Raw genomic sequence first — 16,282 nt, forward strand, 5'->3', positions numbered from 1 at the left:
TAACTGTTGAAACTCTAAAATGCCTCTTATTAATCCAAAAGAATTAGAAGGCTGCCTTGAGACATTTGAAAAAAATTAACAATAACTACTTTTGAGTTTGTTAAGTTCCTCAAACAAGTCTAAAGGGAACAATATCCTATCAACATGAGCAGTGGATGAGTGAAGAAATTAAATGACTATTAAGTATTGTGTGAGCTGTTGAGATGGGACTCACATAGTGGCAGAGCTCCCACTCCGGCAGGCAACTCCCTGCGGACAAATCCCAGCCCTGCTGTCACCACCGTGTGATCCTGGGCCAGTTCTTTACCTTCCCAAGCCTCAGTTTCCTAGTTTGTCTTAGATGACAGCACGGTTATGAGAATGAATGTAAAGATGTCAATAGTGGGGACCCCTGAGACTCTGAGTGGAGTCCTGCTATTGAAAACTATTTTCATAAAAATGTGAAAACGTCATTTGCTGTACCCTCTCATTCTCTCTTGAGGGTCCACTGGAGTTTTTCCGAGGCTACATCATGTGAGATATCACAACAGATTCAATGAATGCAGAGCAGAGATGAGAATCCAGCAGCCTCTTATTAAGTCAGAGGAAAAAAGATATTTACAAAAATGGGAAGGAGTGCCTCTCCTCTCACTGAATCATTTTGTCTTCAAAAACATAGTTATTGTTCATAAGACTATGCTCTTGGTGTGAGCATGCATTGGATTTTTTAGTTATTTGTTAAATGAATTAATATAAAACATATTTAAATTTTCTCAATCTTAATTTCTAGAACAGTAATACTGTAAATATCCATAGATAGAACTCACATAATGAAAAAAGCTCTTTGAATCCTCATAAGACCATAATGGTCCTGAGACCAAAAAGTCTGAGAACTATTCATTTAAATCAGTGGCCTGACAAAAAGTTTTTTCCCCATAACTAAATTCACAAGTCAGAGAATAATTCTCTGTTAAACTATACATAGCCTAAATTTGTTTACAGAATACATAATGACTATAGCTTTTAATAAACTTTTTTTTTTAAAACAATTATATGTATGTTAGGCTCTTATCCTTATGGGGTGGAGGGGTTCTTAAAGGATATATATTTTTTAAGATTTTATTTATTTATTCATGAGAGACACAGAGAGAAAGACAGAGAGAGAAGCAGGCTCTATTCAGGGAGCTCGATGTGGGACTCGATCCCGGGTCTCCAGGATCACACCCAGGGCGGAAAGCAGGCGCTAAACCACTGAGCCACCCAGGGATCCCCTAATAAACTTTTTAATGAATTGTTGAGAGCAGTGGTTCTCAACTCTGGCTGCACATTAAAATCCTCTGTGACTTTTTATTAATAAAAATACTAATGTTTTGGGGGACTCACATCCTGTCAATAACATTTTATAAAAGCTCTTTGCCTCTATGGATTAATTTCATCATTTGGATAATAGCTTTAAGAACTACCTTACCTAAATAGTTATCACAGGCTCCAAACCAAAGTGCACCAGATTCTAGGTTCATGCCTAACTTCCTAGCAGACCCTAAGCAACTCCCAGGCAGATTCACTGTGTGAAGCTTTTCCCCCCTCTGGCCCCCTTGGAATGTAGCAGAGTGTGTAGATATTACACTAATGTTAAGTGGATAAAGGACTGAATAAGAGAAGTCCTAACTGTAGACTTCTACTCACTTTGTAGACCAAACAAAATGCCCCAAGTGGCCCTCAGGATACAGTATTCAATGTCCCCCATTTCACTGGGAAAAGCAAAGAGAAGCCTATTCTAATCCCCTTCAGGTCGTCATCCATCCAGGGAGGTCCACAGTCTATGAAGACCTCCAGCTCTCATCCATTGTGCTGGCCCTTCAAAGTCCTGAGGCACTAGTTGCCCTGCAAAAACCAACACTAATGAGTCATGTTGAAATATGGAATGGGGACCAAGTGAGAGTCACAATGATGAGGCGACTTTTTCTTTGCTGCAGGCTTTCTTCAAAGACAGGATGGCATGTGCTGCTGAGCTTAATGAGAAGGTTTGGAAATACACATGATCTCTCAAGAATATGGTAGCAGAGGCACTGTTGTGGGAGAGGACACAGCTCATGGGGTGAAGCCCAGCTGTGCCAGTAGGGTCAGCCTCAGAGGCTGCACCCAGAGGATGGCTATAGCTACCGATCTATTTCCCAACTGCCTCTTGCATGGGGCTAGGACAGAACCTCTATAGGCAATTCCTTGGTGAGAATTGACACTCTTTGATGAACTTGAGCCTTAAAGTTTACAACTCTTGGTCAAAGTTTCTTAAATACACATGTGTTGCAAGCTCATGCAAACATACCTTAGGAGGCCAATCCTGAGGTCTCACCACACAGATAGATGCCCAATACCAACCCTTTCCTCCTGTAGCCAAACCTTTATGGAGGGACTAGATGTGTTTTGTTTTTAAATAATAGCTTTACTGAGACAGAATTTACATAGCATAAATTTACCTATTTAAATTTTATAACTCAATGGTTTTTTATGCAACCACAAATGTTTCAGAATAATTCTCACCTCTAGAAACCTCCTATACATATTGGCAATTACACCCATTCACCTCAACCCTCTCCACTCCCAGTCCTAGGCAATCCTAATTACTTCCTATCTCTATGGATTTGTGAATTCTGGATATTTCATATAAATGGAATCACACAGAATGTGATCGGCTGTGCCTGACTTACTTCATTTAGAATGTTTTGAAGATTTGTCTTTATTATAGCATATATTAGTACTTCATTTCTCTTCATTGCCCAGTAATATTATATTGGACAGATATACCACATTTCATTCATTCACTCAGTTAATGGATATTTAGGTCATTTCACTTTTTGGCTATCGTGGATGGATGATGTGGAGACTTGTTTTGAAGCTACCAAAACACAACAAATTTTCCTTATATCCTTCTCCCAGACCCGATAGGTGGATACTAATCAAGAGATTCTTTCTATGGTTGGGAGGGGCTTAATGGTAAAGATAACATGTTTACTTTTGTCTAAAACTTGAAACTGTTAACAATGTCTCTAATAATGAGAGAAAAAATGCAAATAATACACAGGAATACAACTGGATTTGCTGAGTTCAGTCATACAGTCATAGAATGTTCAATGAAAAGAGGCTGAGAGAAGAGTGTATCTATTTCACAAGTTAGGGAACTTGAGTTCTAGAAAGTTTGAATGACTTGCCTATCTTTCTTGACTTCTGATGCTGATGGGTTAAAATGTTATGCTCGCAGGTTAAAAAAAATTAATAAAGCTCAAAAGCTTCACAAAGTGAAAAGAAATAAATGTATTTACTTGAGATTTTAAAATGAAACACTTGAAAGCTATTTCTTGTCTTCCTTGCCAGCTTGAGGAGACACGCCCTGGTGGTGATAAAAGAGGTTACATAATTCTGGCCCCAATGAGCGTCTGCACCTTCCCCTCCCAGGCTGTGGCTCACCCCCACCATGGGTGACAGAAGAACCAAGTGTTCCCTGGTGATAGACTAGTGAGCTAATGCCACCGCTCCAGGGTCCAAACTGGAAAGCAGAAGCACAGGCAGTCCCTTCCATCCCTGGGACCCACCAGCCAAATAACGTGGGGATGACTTCACCTGCCCCACCCATCCCCGCCAGGCACCTAATAGGGGCCAGGACGCACCAGAAAACATGTGTTCTGAAAGCCCAGACAGCGAAGGTCCTCAGATAGTGGTATGAAGACCCAGAAGCACTTTGGGGCTAAAATTCAGTTCCTGGGTGCAGTGGCAGCAATAGTATAAATAGCTGCACATGCCAGCTGTGTTTAAAGTACAAACTGCCCTGCTTTGTGCTCAGCTAACCAAGGACTTCTGCTGTTAGACCACTTCTACTGCGAGCATTTTTTAAAGTGCTTCTGGCCACCAAGCCCCTGTTCCTCCTGTCCTCCAAAAAAGGCTTTCCTTTTCTTCCTGAGTCAGCCAGAGATGGTTCTGTTGCTTACAATTAAGAATCCTGACTGACACACTAGCTAATCTAAATACAGTAACACTACTGCCTGCACATCTCCACTGGTTACATGCAACTTTAAGCCCTGTGTTTAAGGGTTCACTGCATTTTTTAAGCAGGGAGAGTGCCCAGCTTCCCATTTTGTGAAAGGAAGACACTAGTACTCTAATACTTGCTTCCTTCTTCTAAAATAAAAATATTTCTTTTTGGGGCAGCCCGGGGGGCTCAGTGGTTTAGTGCTTGCCTTTGGCCCAGGGCCTGATCCTGGAGACCTGGGATCGAGTCCCTCATCGGGCTCCCTGCATGGAGTCTGCTTCTCCCTCTGCCTGTGTCTCTGCCTCTCTCTCTCTCTCTGTCTCTCAAGAATAAATACATAAAATCTTTAAAAAATATATTTATTTTCCATTCTCTATGGCTGTCTTCTGTGCTTTGTTTATAAGTTGATTCTCGAAGTCAAAAACCAATTCACAACCTTTACATCGTGCCCATGTAAAAATTATTCAACTCTGAAAGCATAGTGAGCTATATTTACATTTCTTTGCTCTATGGCTTATATACATCATACTTAAATATCAATATCCCTATGCCACTCAAATAGAAATGATCCTGCAATAAACCTGGAATGAATTCTCTTTGTTTTTGTAATCTGTCTTTTGCCACTAACAGAACCTCAAATTTTCCCCAGCCATGGAGAGAGGGCTCTATCCTTCTGTTCCAATCTGAATTTTCTAAGGCAGCTACAAATCAATGAATATGGGATAAAATGCCACTTTTTTCCTGCTTGTAATCCAATGATTCCTAGAAACCACATCTTGCTTTTCTTGATTTACAACCTTGTTTTATTGGTGTGATATGATATACTAAGATACAGACACACATATAATACGTGTATGTATATATTTGGTCTTTGTTCATCATTCATCCTCATTTCTGACATAGATCTCCCAAAATGCATGGAGTTTCCTAAACAATAAGAGCAACGGGAGCATATTTTGTTATAATATTTGGTCTTTGTCCTGAGTTCCTGAAATCCCTTCAGAATCATAAAAGAGAAATGTGTGTCTTGTTATTCATAACAAACCCCTTTCTACCACAATTTCTACTGGGTTTATGTTAATGAGGTGATTTCTGGACCACAGCTAAGGGTGGGGGCTGGTTGACAAGAGAATTAACTATAAATAGAGGATTGGAAGCTTTGACCTCCTGTTTTCCAGGGAAGGGAGAGGGGCTGGGGGCTGAGTCAATCACCAATGGCCAGTGTAAGGAAGACTTCACAAAAACCCAAAGGAAGATGTCTGGAGAACTTCCAGGTTGGGGAAATAGAAGGGTTCTATGTGCCATCATGTTGGGACTCAACTTCACTAGAACAGACGCTCCTTTGTTTAAGACTTCACTCTACCTGTCTATTCATTTGACTCTTGATTCTTAACCTTTAATATCCTTTGTAATGAACTGGTAATCTAGTAAGCAAATGGATTTCCTGAGTTCTGTGAGCTGCCCTAGCAAATTAATGAAACTCAAGAAGGGAGTCATGGGAACCTCTGGTTTACAGTTTACAGTCTATTGGTCAGAGGTACATGGAAAACCTGGGCTTGAAAGAGGCACCTGAAATGGAGGGAGAAAGAGAACAGTATTGTGGGACTGACCTCTAACCTATGGAATCTGATGCCATCTCCTAGAAGATAGTCCCAGAATTAAGTTGGATTGCAGGACACTCAGGTGGTATCCCAGAATTGTTTGGTGGCATGGGAAACCACCCCCTAGCCCCTCCCCACCACCACCAGAATTGAGAATTGGTTGCAGAACCATTTTAATAGGCCTATGTGTCCAAGAATCTTTCGAAGAAATGGTCTGTAGAAGCTATCTTTTGGGTCTTTGCCTTGCTTTTCTGAAAACAACTTTCCTTATGCCCTTCCCTTTGATTGATAGTTTAAATATGAAATTCTGAGCTAAAATATAAGTCTCATATATAAGTCTGAAGATCTTTATTCCTATGAGATACCTGGTACCGAATGAAATTGTTTATTTCTTTTTGGTCACTGTTTCTGAAGGAATTAATGATACAGTTTGAGAGGAGGTAGAGGGGAAGATAGACAGTAAGAAAGGTTCAGAGCAGTGGTAGTGTCCAAAAATCCCAATTTGAGGCATTGTACGTGCAGAAGTTAGTATGTTATCTTTGGCAGCTAGGGTAGGAGGGGAGAATTTTCTAAAAGAAAGAAGATTGAGTGGGAATTGCAAATAAACTCCTCTACTTGACAGTTGCTTAGTTATTCTGGATTCCTCCCGTACAGTAAACTCCACAATGATGACTATTCTTTTAGAAATAATTCTTTTAGAGAAATTTCTGATTAAAAACCAATAAGGCAAGTCTTTTTCCCCTCCAAAACACACATACATATGATGTGTGATAGTACTGAGCTTTTTGCCTCTTCTGAAGAAAAGAGGTAGCAAATCAGAATATAATATGAATAGCTTGCATCTTGAAAAGGAAGGTGAAGAGAAAACTTCCTGAATTACCATTGCAGTATATTGTCATTAGAACATTTTCTTCTCCTGAAAATATGTACTCATATACCAGTTCTAACTCACACTATTGGTTATTCAAAATTTATTTTGCTTTATGAACCATGTAGAATGAAAAGCATTCATGTTGTAACATGGTACCTTGTGACATGATAACGCCTACTACCATTACAATTTCAACAAACTTGAACTGGGATTCAAATGAGTAGCGTGACTCCAAAGGAAATGGTTTCATAATGGCATTCAGTGTTCTCAATTAACACAGGAAGGATTAATGGCTTTTTCCCCCCCTTTGGTGGTCTCTGTTGTGGAGGAAAAAACATTAGTTGCCATTTGATCTTCCACTCAATTGCATTTACCAACTGGCAGACAGACCAACCAAGAAAGTTCTTCCATCTAGTAGCTGGATTCGCTGTGGGTGTGGCCCAGGAATGTTACTGCAGCTGATTCTCCATAATATGAATAGTCCACAGACAGTAACTCTCACCAAAGGAAGACTCTAAGACTGAACTAGTAGGAAATACCTCAGCTATGGATATCGGATGCCCCCACCCCCCTTCTCTTCTGTTTGTCTTAACTCTCTAATTAGTCGTCTCTTCACTCTTGAGAACATCCCAAATCTATGAGTAGCCACCTCCCAGAAGGGAGTGAACTGCATATCCAAATGGATTTGATGCCTCTCAGTAAACTGACAAATCAGCTGAAGAGTGAGGAAAATGAAAATGTTAGGAATATCCTACAGGAAAAAAAGGCAATGACTGCTATAGGTTGGAAGAGTTCTGATTTGTCAGAATCTTCTGTTGCGAGGAACAGCTTAACCATATACCAATGCTCCATGGCTGCTGCAGTCAAGAATCTGAACATGGCCTGGAATCCTCTGAGGATGTTATTCATAAAGGCACAATTAATCAAACTCAGACCTCTCTTCAAAATCTCACTGTACAAGCCAAACTTATTGCCAGCAGAAGGAAGGTGCCAGACCAAAAAAGGTAAGCTAAAATCTGTGTGCCCTGGCTTCAGAACCATGAGGTCTCAACCCATTTTAAAAAGTAAGAAAAGTTTTGTGTCTGTATGTGTGTGTTTACATTGATCAAATAGCTAGCTTTCTACCCATACAATCAGAGCTTTGTACTTATCCAAGGATTTTCAACCTGCATAAGTAGATATTTTTGTTTATTTTAATTTAATTTACCAAAAAGGAAAAAATCACTCCTCCTCTCTCTCCCTCACTCTTTAGAGGAATTTAGAAAGGATGAGTAGGAGCCAAAATCACTTCTGGCTAGAGTCCATGGTTACCAAGCTGAAAGAGTAGGCAGTTTTCTGGGTAAATGGTCTTGCCGCAAATGCCAGATGCCTGCTAAAAGTATCACAGGCTCTCAGAAGCTTTCTGTGCCTCCTCTGCCATCACAAACACAAATGGTGGATCTTTCAACAGAGATGCTGGCGTCTTCGTTGATTACACCCTTGGGTTCTGCGAAGAATAGTTTTCTTTATTCTTGGCATAAGGAAATCTCTCTACCAAAGGTGGAGGCACTTGATTTTGGTTGCTTAGAACTAACTCAGAGTGATGAGAGACTCTAAAACATGGTCGCACTCTTGTCATTGAAAGGAAAGATTAAACATAAGGAGATTTGGGTTCTCTGTACAAGTCCTCTGCAGGTTCACATACTGACTCTTTGCTGAACATTCCTTTTGTTTATTGATTGGTCGATTTGTTTGGGGTTTTTTTCCTAACTCAGGGACAAATTTATCCAAGGTCCTTGAATGTGAATGTGAAGGAAAAATGTAAATAAGTGTGCGTGGGTTTCTTCCACGGGAGAGGAAATGAGGCAGTACAGGTGAGGGTCATGAGCTCTGCCTTTGAGTCACAGATCTGGGTTTACCTTTAACTCAGCTTCACACCTCTCATTCTTCAATTGTAAAATGCAAATGAATAAATCCTACCTCATATTGCTGTTGAACTTTTTTTTCAGGAGTAGACTTTAATTTGAGAGCAGATCTAGGTTTACAGAAACATTGAACAAAGAGTACTGAGTTCCTATATACTCCCTTTCCCTCTGCTCTCAGTTTCAACTATTACTAACATCTTGCATCGGTGTGGTGGGTTGTTGAATTTTAAATTACATACTACATAAAAACATGGCCTTTCAAATGTTAAGAGGTTCTTACAGGTATGAACTATTATTATCATAATTGCAGACTCTCTCATTCACTAAATGCATAAGACTTTTATTTCTTTGATGACATTTTATGGGCCGCCCTTATCAAAAATCTCCCCTAAATCCCTACCAGACAACCATACAATTTGTGAAATATCATCTGTGAAGATCTGTTTCTTTATATTTAGGATCTGTTTCTCTAATAACCTTTCCTTGAAATGCTAATACTCCTGAAAAGAAAGACTATTATTATCATAGATAACTGTATTGTGGATTAGCAAAAGACACAATCCTCATTCAGGCTAAAAAGATCCTGACTGTCAGTGTTTTAATAAGAATGGGTTAGGGTCTCTTCAATAAATGGTGCTGGGAAAATTGGACATCCACATGCAGAAGAATGAAACTAGACCACTCTCTTGCACCATACACAAAGATACACTCAAAATGGATGAAAGATCTAAATGTGAGAAAAGATTCCATCAAAATCCTAGAGGAGAACACAGGCTACACCCTTTTTGAACTTGGTCACAGTAACTTCTTGCAAGATACATCCACAAAGGCAAAAGAAACAAAAGCAAAGTGAACTATTGGGACTTCATCAAGATAAGAAGCTTTTGCACAGCAAAGGATACAGTCAACAAAACTCAAAGACAACCTACAGAATGGGAGAAGATATTTGCAAATGACGTATCAGATAAAGGGCTAGTTTCCAAGATCTATAAAGAACTTATTAAACTCAACACCAAAGAAACATACAATCCAATCATGAAATGGGCAAAAGTCATGAACAGAAATCTCACAGAGGAAAACATAGACAAGGCCAACATGCACATGAGAAAATGCTCTGCCTCACTTGCCATCAGGGAAATACAAATCAAAACCACAATGAGATACCACCTCACACCAGTGAGAATGGGGAAAATTAACAAGGCAGGAAACCACAAATGTTGGAGAGGATGCGGAGAAAAGGGAACCCTCTTGCACTGTTGGTGGGAATGTGAACTGGTGCAGCCACTCTGGAAAACTGTGTGGAGGTTCCTCAAAGAGTTAAAAATAGATCTGCCCTAAGACCCAGCAATTGCACCGTTGGGGATTTACCCCAAAGATACAGATGCAATGAAACGCCGGGACACCTGCACCCCGATGTTTCTAGCAGCAATGCCCACAATAGCCAAACTGTGGAAGGAGCCTCGGTGTTCATCAAAAGATGAATGGATAAAGAAGACGTGGTTTATGTATACAATGGAATATTACTCAGCCATTAGAAACAACAAATACCCACCATTTGCTTCAACGTGGATGGAACTGGAGGGTATTATGCTGAGTGAAGTAAGTCAGTCGGAGAAGGACAAACATTATATGTTCTCATTCATTTGGGGAATATAAATAATAGTGAAAGAGAATAGAAGGGAAGGGAGAATAAATGGGTAGGAAATATCAGAAAGAGAGACAGAACATAAAGACTCCTAACTCTGGGAAACGAACTAGGGGTGGTGGAAGGGGAGGAGGGCAGGGGGTAGGGGTGAATGGGTGACGGGAACTGAGGGGGCACTTGACGGGACAAGCACTGGGTGTTATTCTGTATGTTGGCAAATTGAACACCAATAAAAAATAAATTTATTATTAAAAAAAAGAATGGGGGTGCCCAATCTGTTAAGCATCTGCCTTTAGCTGCTATCATGACACCAGGGTCCTGGGATTGAGCCTCACCTTGGGGCTCCCTGCTAAACAAGGAGCCTGCTTCTCCCTCTCCCTCTGCCCCTCCACCCCACTTGTGCTGTCTCTCTCATTCTCTCTTTCTCAAATAAATAAAAAAAAATCTTTTAAAAAAGAATGATAAGGAGAAGGATTAAGGTTCTTAAGTATGGTGTATCCTAACAGGAGGCCTGAAATGGTCTTATATGGTTCCATGACCTCAGAAAAGGAAATTATGGGCAAGGCATGGGAAAGGGGAAGGAAGGCAAGTCAATTCTGAAAGAAGGAAGTCTTGACTCAGAGCCTTTCTCAAGACAGACAGAATCAACCTCTAAACAGGGCAGCAAGGCATCTGCGAATCTGGCCCCAAGGGAGTTCACAGTGGGATGTTGTTCACTGCCTTGACATTGGATGAACATCAGCAGGAGCAGCTGGAAGAGCTTCAAAATAGTGTCAAGATCATGGTTATAGGAAAAGTGAAGGTTGAAATGAAGTTTGGAGTTCGGGAGGACAGAGAAGGGAGCTTAGCATTAATGATAACACTGAATCCATTTTGGAGCTGAATCCCTGAAACAATTGTAGCTGTCTATAACTGAGGAAAAAAATATAACTGTATGCATATTGCTTAGTTTTCAAGAACAGGTATGAGGCTCTCAAGGGGTTCTCAGCCATGTTTGACCATTAAAACCCCCTGCAAAGGTCTTTGAAATACTGATAGCAGAATCTACTCCTAGCAGATTCTGATGGTGGGGAAGGGCAGGTAAGTATCTTTGTTTAAGCCACTTCACTGTATCGTAACTAATCATCCTCCCGTTACTAGAACTTGGTATATTGCTCAGGTGACCCAGAAACTTCTAGGCACTGTCAATTAGAATCTAGATGGGACCTAATAATTCCCTTCCTAGGAATCTATCACAAAAAAATAATCAGAAATGAGGCCAAATTTTGCATTCAAACATGTTCATCAAACCTTTATGGGTATGCTAGTAAAAACTAAAAATAATCTCAAGTCAAATAAAAGAGAATGGCATATTTCTATTATGAAATATTACAAAATATTTAAAATGTTTTCTGATAACTGTATGATAAAGAAAAAGCACACACATGATGTAATGCTAAGCATAAAAAAAGAGAAAAAACCCATGAAGATACATCTGTACATATGATATGAATCTCTATCTAAAATCCTGATCACTAATACTTACACTCTAGATACGATACTCCAAGAAGTCAAGAAATAGAAAAATGTCAACCATGGTGTGTTGCATTAGTCAGGGCTCTCCAGAGAAACAGAACCAATAGATTATCATAGAAAGAGATTCATTATAAAAAAATTGGTTTATGAGATTACTGAGGCTAAGATGTCCAAATCTGTAGAGCCGATGTCCAAATTTGAGTCTGCAGGACAGAAGCTGCTATAGAACCAGGAGGGGTTATAATATCCCAGTTCACTGCAGAAGAATTTCCTTTTATCTGCAGGAGGTTAGATCTTTTGTTCCACTCAGATCTTCAACTGATTAGATGAAGCCCATCCATATTCTGAGGGCAATCTCTTTACTCAGTCTATCGATTTAAATGTTAGTCTCATCCAGAAACAACCATAGAAACACTCAGATTAATGTTTGCCTGAATACCTGTGTATCTCATGGCCCAATCAAGTTGACACATAAAATTAACAGTCACATGTACTGTCTGTCACTGGGTCTGCAATTTTAACTACAGTAGGAATCATATTTTTTAGTATTTTAATGATTTATAAAGTATATCACTCCTAATATTTGAGAAAACTAAATTGTGTCTTCACTGATGTATTTATTACCTGACGCAGTGACATTTTCCCGTTGACATTTGGTTACCTTTGTTAGGCAGAGAAAAGTAGTTAAACTAGTGAAATCTCAGAGGTCATATAGTGTGCCTGAAACATCAAAGCTGAAACAATTGCAAAATGACTTACTTAAGCATTAAATATCTCAAAATATTTATGTGGCACAATTTGATTATAAAATGTGTCTTATTATTGCTTGTATTTCATATCGTGCAAAAATCATGTGCAACTCTTTTACCTTCCAAAGAATATTATAACTTGATATTGAGCAGAAACTTCTGCCTCAGCTCAGATTTATAGATAAATTTTTATTCCTCTCAAGGTGAATGAAAATGTTCTTCCTTAAAAACTTATCTTTATAGAACTAACTTCGAGGTGTGTGTCACTGATTGTGATGGTTAGGTGGGTCAGAAGGACTCTGGAGAGAAGGGAAGAAAAATATTAACTTTCCCAATGAGCCTTTCTTCAAAGGCTAAATTTTGAGAAGAAAGGTTATTTTCTCCCTCTTAAAAAATAAACAAACACAGAAGCTGATCAAAATAGCCCACTAGAGTAACAAGAAAAACAAAAAAGCAGCAATTGGCACTTCTATTCCATTTTCCTCTGCAGTAGTATTCACTCCGTTGCCCACACTGAGGACCTAAGACAGAACCTTCACCATAACTTTATGGTAGAAAAAAGAAAAAAACCCATACTTTGTGCTAAGCTCAAGAAGCCCGCAGCCCAGGCTTCCTCATACTATCTGTGCAGTATCACCCAATTGGTATACAGCTCACAAGGAGACAAGATCTGTCTCTTGGGATTGCCCATTTGCCTGGAGCATCTTTTAACAGCCCCAATCAAAATCTATTCTTGTGTAATGCAATTAAATTTAAGAGGGAGTAAGAGGAACTATCTCATTAGATTAGGAATTTAGTGATGTTCAAACAATAGCTAATACGTAGGCATGAACCTCTGATCAGTCTTGATCCTGTGAAAAAGTTGGAGATAAACTCCCTTTTTTAAGACCCTGGTTTCTTCTTCAGCTGGTGATGCTAAGCAAGAACCTCCTCTAAATATGGATTCTAGAAGGCTCACTCCAAGATAGACCTCACTCCTAAGCATCTAGGTAGTGCCCACCCAGCCCAGTATGAATCCCCAGATCAGGTCCTATCAAACTACCTTATCTTGAAATGGCTTTGTTTTCATCCATCAAACCCAGATCCAAACCTAGAAAACAGAAGCTAGGGTATGAATGTGCTGGTCCACCTGGGTAGCCACCCTGGGACACAAGGTGTGTCCCCTCAAATAGGGTAGGAGGTGAAAAACCTTCAGATCTAAACCTAGGTCCACAGGAAAATCACTCAAGCTTACTTGCAACTCCTGTTCAGACTCACAGATCGTCTAGTTACATTCAATAGTGATAATATATGTGTTTCTGGCTTTAGGGTTTACAAAACACTCTTCCCTGCACTCACTCTGTTGATGGCCTGGATGATCAGAGCACAGTGTGAACAATGTAAGCAGGAGCTGGAAGGGCTGCTTCATGCTCACTTGTCCCATCTTTTTAGTTTTAATTCAAATGTCACGGTGATACAGTATTTTCATACCAAATCTCTTTTTTCACTCTAAAAACAAACCCCATTTTCTCTTTAAACCATTAGTTTTTGATTTCGCACCTCTTCCACCACCTGTTATCCTCATATATTCCTCCTGGCAGTATTTCTTTCTCTTTGTCCATGCCCATTTTTCCCAGTAGCCATCAAAAGCCTTCCACGGGGCTGGTGACTTGAGGCAGGAGGGGAGGCTATTACCAAATAATAGAAGACAGTTTTCCCTTCATGGGCTGCTCACCAGCAAAGTAGGAAGAAGTGGTAGCATCAAGTGCTGGCATTCACACACTTCTGAAGCAGTTTTTATATATTCATGCCATGATGATCCACAACCACGCCACATGGTAGTCTTCTCTCCTGTGTCAGATCAGGAAACTGCAGAATAAAGAGATGGTTAACTGGTTGGCCAAACATGCAGCTACGAAAGCAACGGCCACAACTTAAAAGGGAGTCTAACGTCCTAACCACTTTCTTCTACTGTGTCCACCATATAAATGAGACAACAATTGGAGCTATATCATAACATCCCGTAGTATATTTAATAGTATGATCAACACAGTCATGGAAATGGCTAAGTAATTACTGTGTTGTGGCATGAACATCAGGAATAAAATGAAGTTGAGAAGTGGCTGGGGTTCCCAGAGAAGGTTTGTCTTCTTTCCCTTCTTTCTAAAGGTCGTGGTTAAGGCCACAGTGGTTAGAAGCCCCGCTTTCTTATCTGCCATCCTCGCCCTGTCCTCCCTTTGCAAGAAACACCCACTGCTCTGTTGCCACAGCTCAGAGCAGCGGCTCCCTAATTGCTGCATCCAGATTTTGCTTTTTAGCCTCAGCCATCCTGATGAGGTGAGTCACGACTTCTGTAACGAGGATCAGGCCTCTTTCAAGTTGCTCTGCTGGTTCTCTTCTCCAGCATTCCCTGTGGGTTTTTGCATCAATTCTGTGTTTTAAATATTGTATTAAATATTAAAATGTTATTTCTGTTGATCATTGACTTTTTTTGGCATCCCTCTAAATTATGCACCCAAGAGGAGTGCTTCATTCTTTCACCTTGATTGTAGCCCTGGTCAACATCAACTGCTCAGCTCGAGCTGATTGAACACGCCATGGCCATCTGACTAAGGGCAGCCCGTATATGAGATTGGTACTTGTTGACTCTCTTTCACCATTAAGGTGAAAGGAAACCGCCATGGAAAATACATTCTAGAAAGTCCTTCAGCCATCATACACACTTTCACACATAGGATGACATCATCCCTTCTCCTCACTTCTCTCTCATTCTTACTGTGTGACCAAGGCGTCTCCTGTGGAAGGGAGAGGCAAGGGAGAGGGTGGGAGAGAGAGTTCCCAGGCTGGAAGGGAGCAGGACCTGGGAATCTGATACAAAAGTGGGCTTGGTTAAGATAATGAGGGAACCTAGACCCTGTGATGTGGGAGTTCATGCAACTTATTTTTCCTGTCCAATTTTCTTCTGTTTTGACTTAATTTTATACTAAGTACCCTTCATTGCAAAGCACAATGGACCATGCTCCAAGGCCTCGATCCTTTGATGAATCCTGCCTAACTACCATGATGCTCATTGACCTCCTTTTGTACTCATTGTGGTACCAATAGTCTGTCTCTCCTACATCGTGGCCCTTCATATTTTAGTCAGCTTGGGGAGCTCCTGAAATACCTTTCCCAGCCCCTTAGGATAGATTTCTGGGGTCAGTCTCAGGAGTCAGAAATGTGAAACTATTCAGTGACCTTCTCCACCAAAGAGCATAACCACATTAGCCACCCACCAATTACCAAGGAAAAATGTGTATTTTAATAAGTTACAAGTTTTAATGAGTTACAAATATTAATAAATGACCACTTACATTCTCAACTTAAGAGCATTCACCATGGGCAATTTGTATGACCCCACTGACATTATTAAAAGAATATCTTTTTTCCTCACCCTTCTTCCTCTGGTGCCAGGAAGTGTAGCTATATTCACTCCCTTCCTCACAATCATAAACTCAGCTTATCTCCTGGGAACCAGACCTTCTCCTAGGGTGGACCTAAATCTCCCCTGGCCATAAACACATAAAGAAGTTTTAATGCTGTTGAAAGGAAATATTCACTCCTAGCAAGCTGGTAGAAATTTCATGTAGGCCAGCTTTTGGAACCTTTCCCCCAATAGCTATGGAATCCAGAAGCCTATCTTTACTATTGCCACACACATTTCAGTTGTATGCTTGACCTCCTAAAATAAATTCTAAGTTCCTTCTTGAAAGGGCCTTGTTTTAAATGACTTCTGCTCCCTAGAGTGCCCCACGCAAATGACTATATAAAGAACTCTGCAAAGAGTAATAAATCAGACAACTTCAAGCATTGTTGCCTCAGTTAACATTTGCCACACCCTTATCCGGGCTAGGTAAAGGGTGACGTGTTACTTAGGTGAAGTTCCTGCTAGTCCTTAGGGCCTTGGAAGACAGAAGGAAAGAATAGGCCTGGAGGGCTGATCCCTGCAGGGTCAGGACTACTCAGCAGCAGCAGT

At 40.3% G+C, this 16,282-nt stretch overlaps 1 long non-coding RNA gene across 3 annotated transcripts in view; it reads right to left on the bottom strand.

Annotated features, from left to right (window-relative positions):
- Positions 1–16,282, bottom strand: part of LOC112665570 (uncharacterized) — a 98,801-nt gene that overhangs the window by 6,786 nt on the left and 75,733 nt on the right. For 2 of the 3 annotated variants that reach the window (XR_004809885.2, XR_004809884.2), the window contains one exon: positions 14,003–14,136. This is a non-coding gene — a long non-coding RNA (uncharacterized LOC112665570). Of the gene's footprint in view, positions 1–7,731; positions 7,962–14,002; positions 14,137–16,282 lie in introns of those variants that run through there. The other variant, XR_004809887.2, reaches the window with a different exon arrangement.

The sequence above is a fragment of the Canis lupus genome, chromosome 27, assembly GCF_003254725.2.
Source record: "Canis lupus dingo isolate Sandy chromosome 27, ASM325472v2, whole genome shotgun sequence".
Classification (NCBI taxonomy): domain Eukaryota; kingdom Metazoa; phylum Chordata; class Mammalia; order Carnivora; family Canidae; genus Canis; species Canis lupus.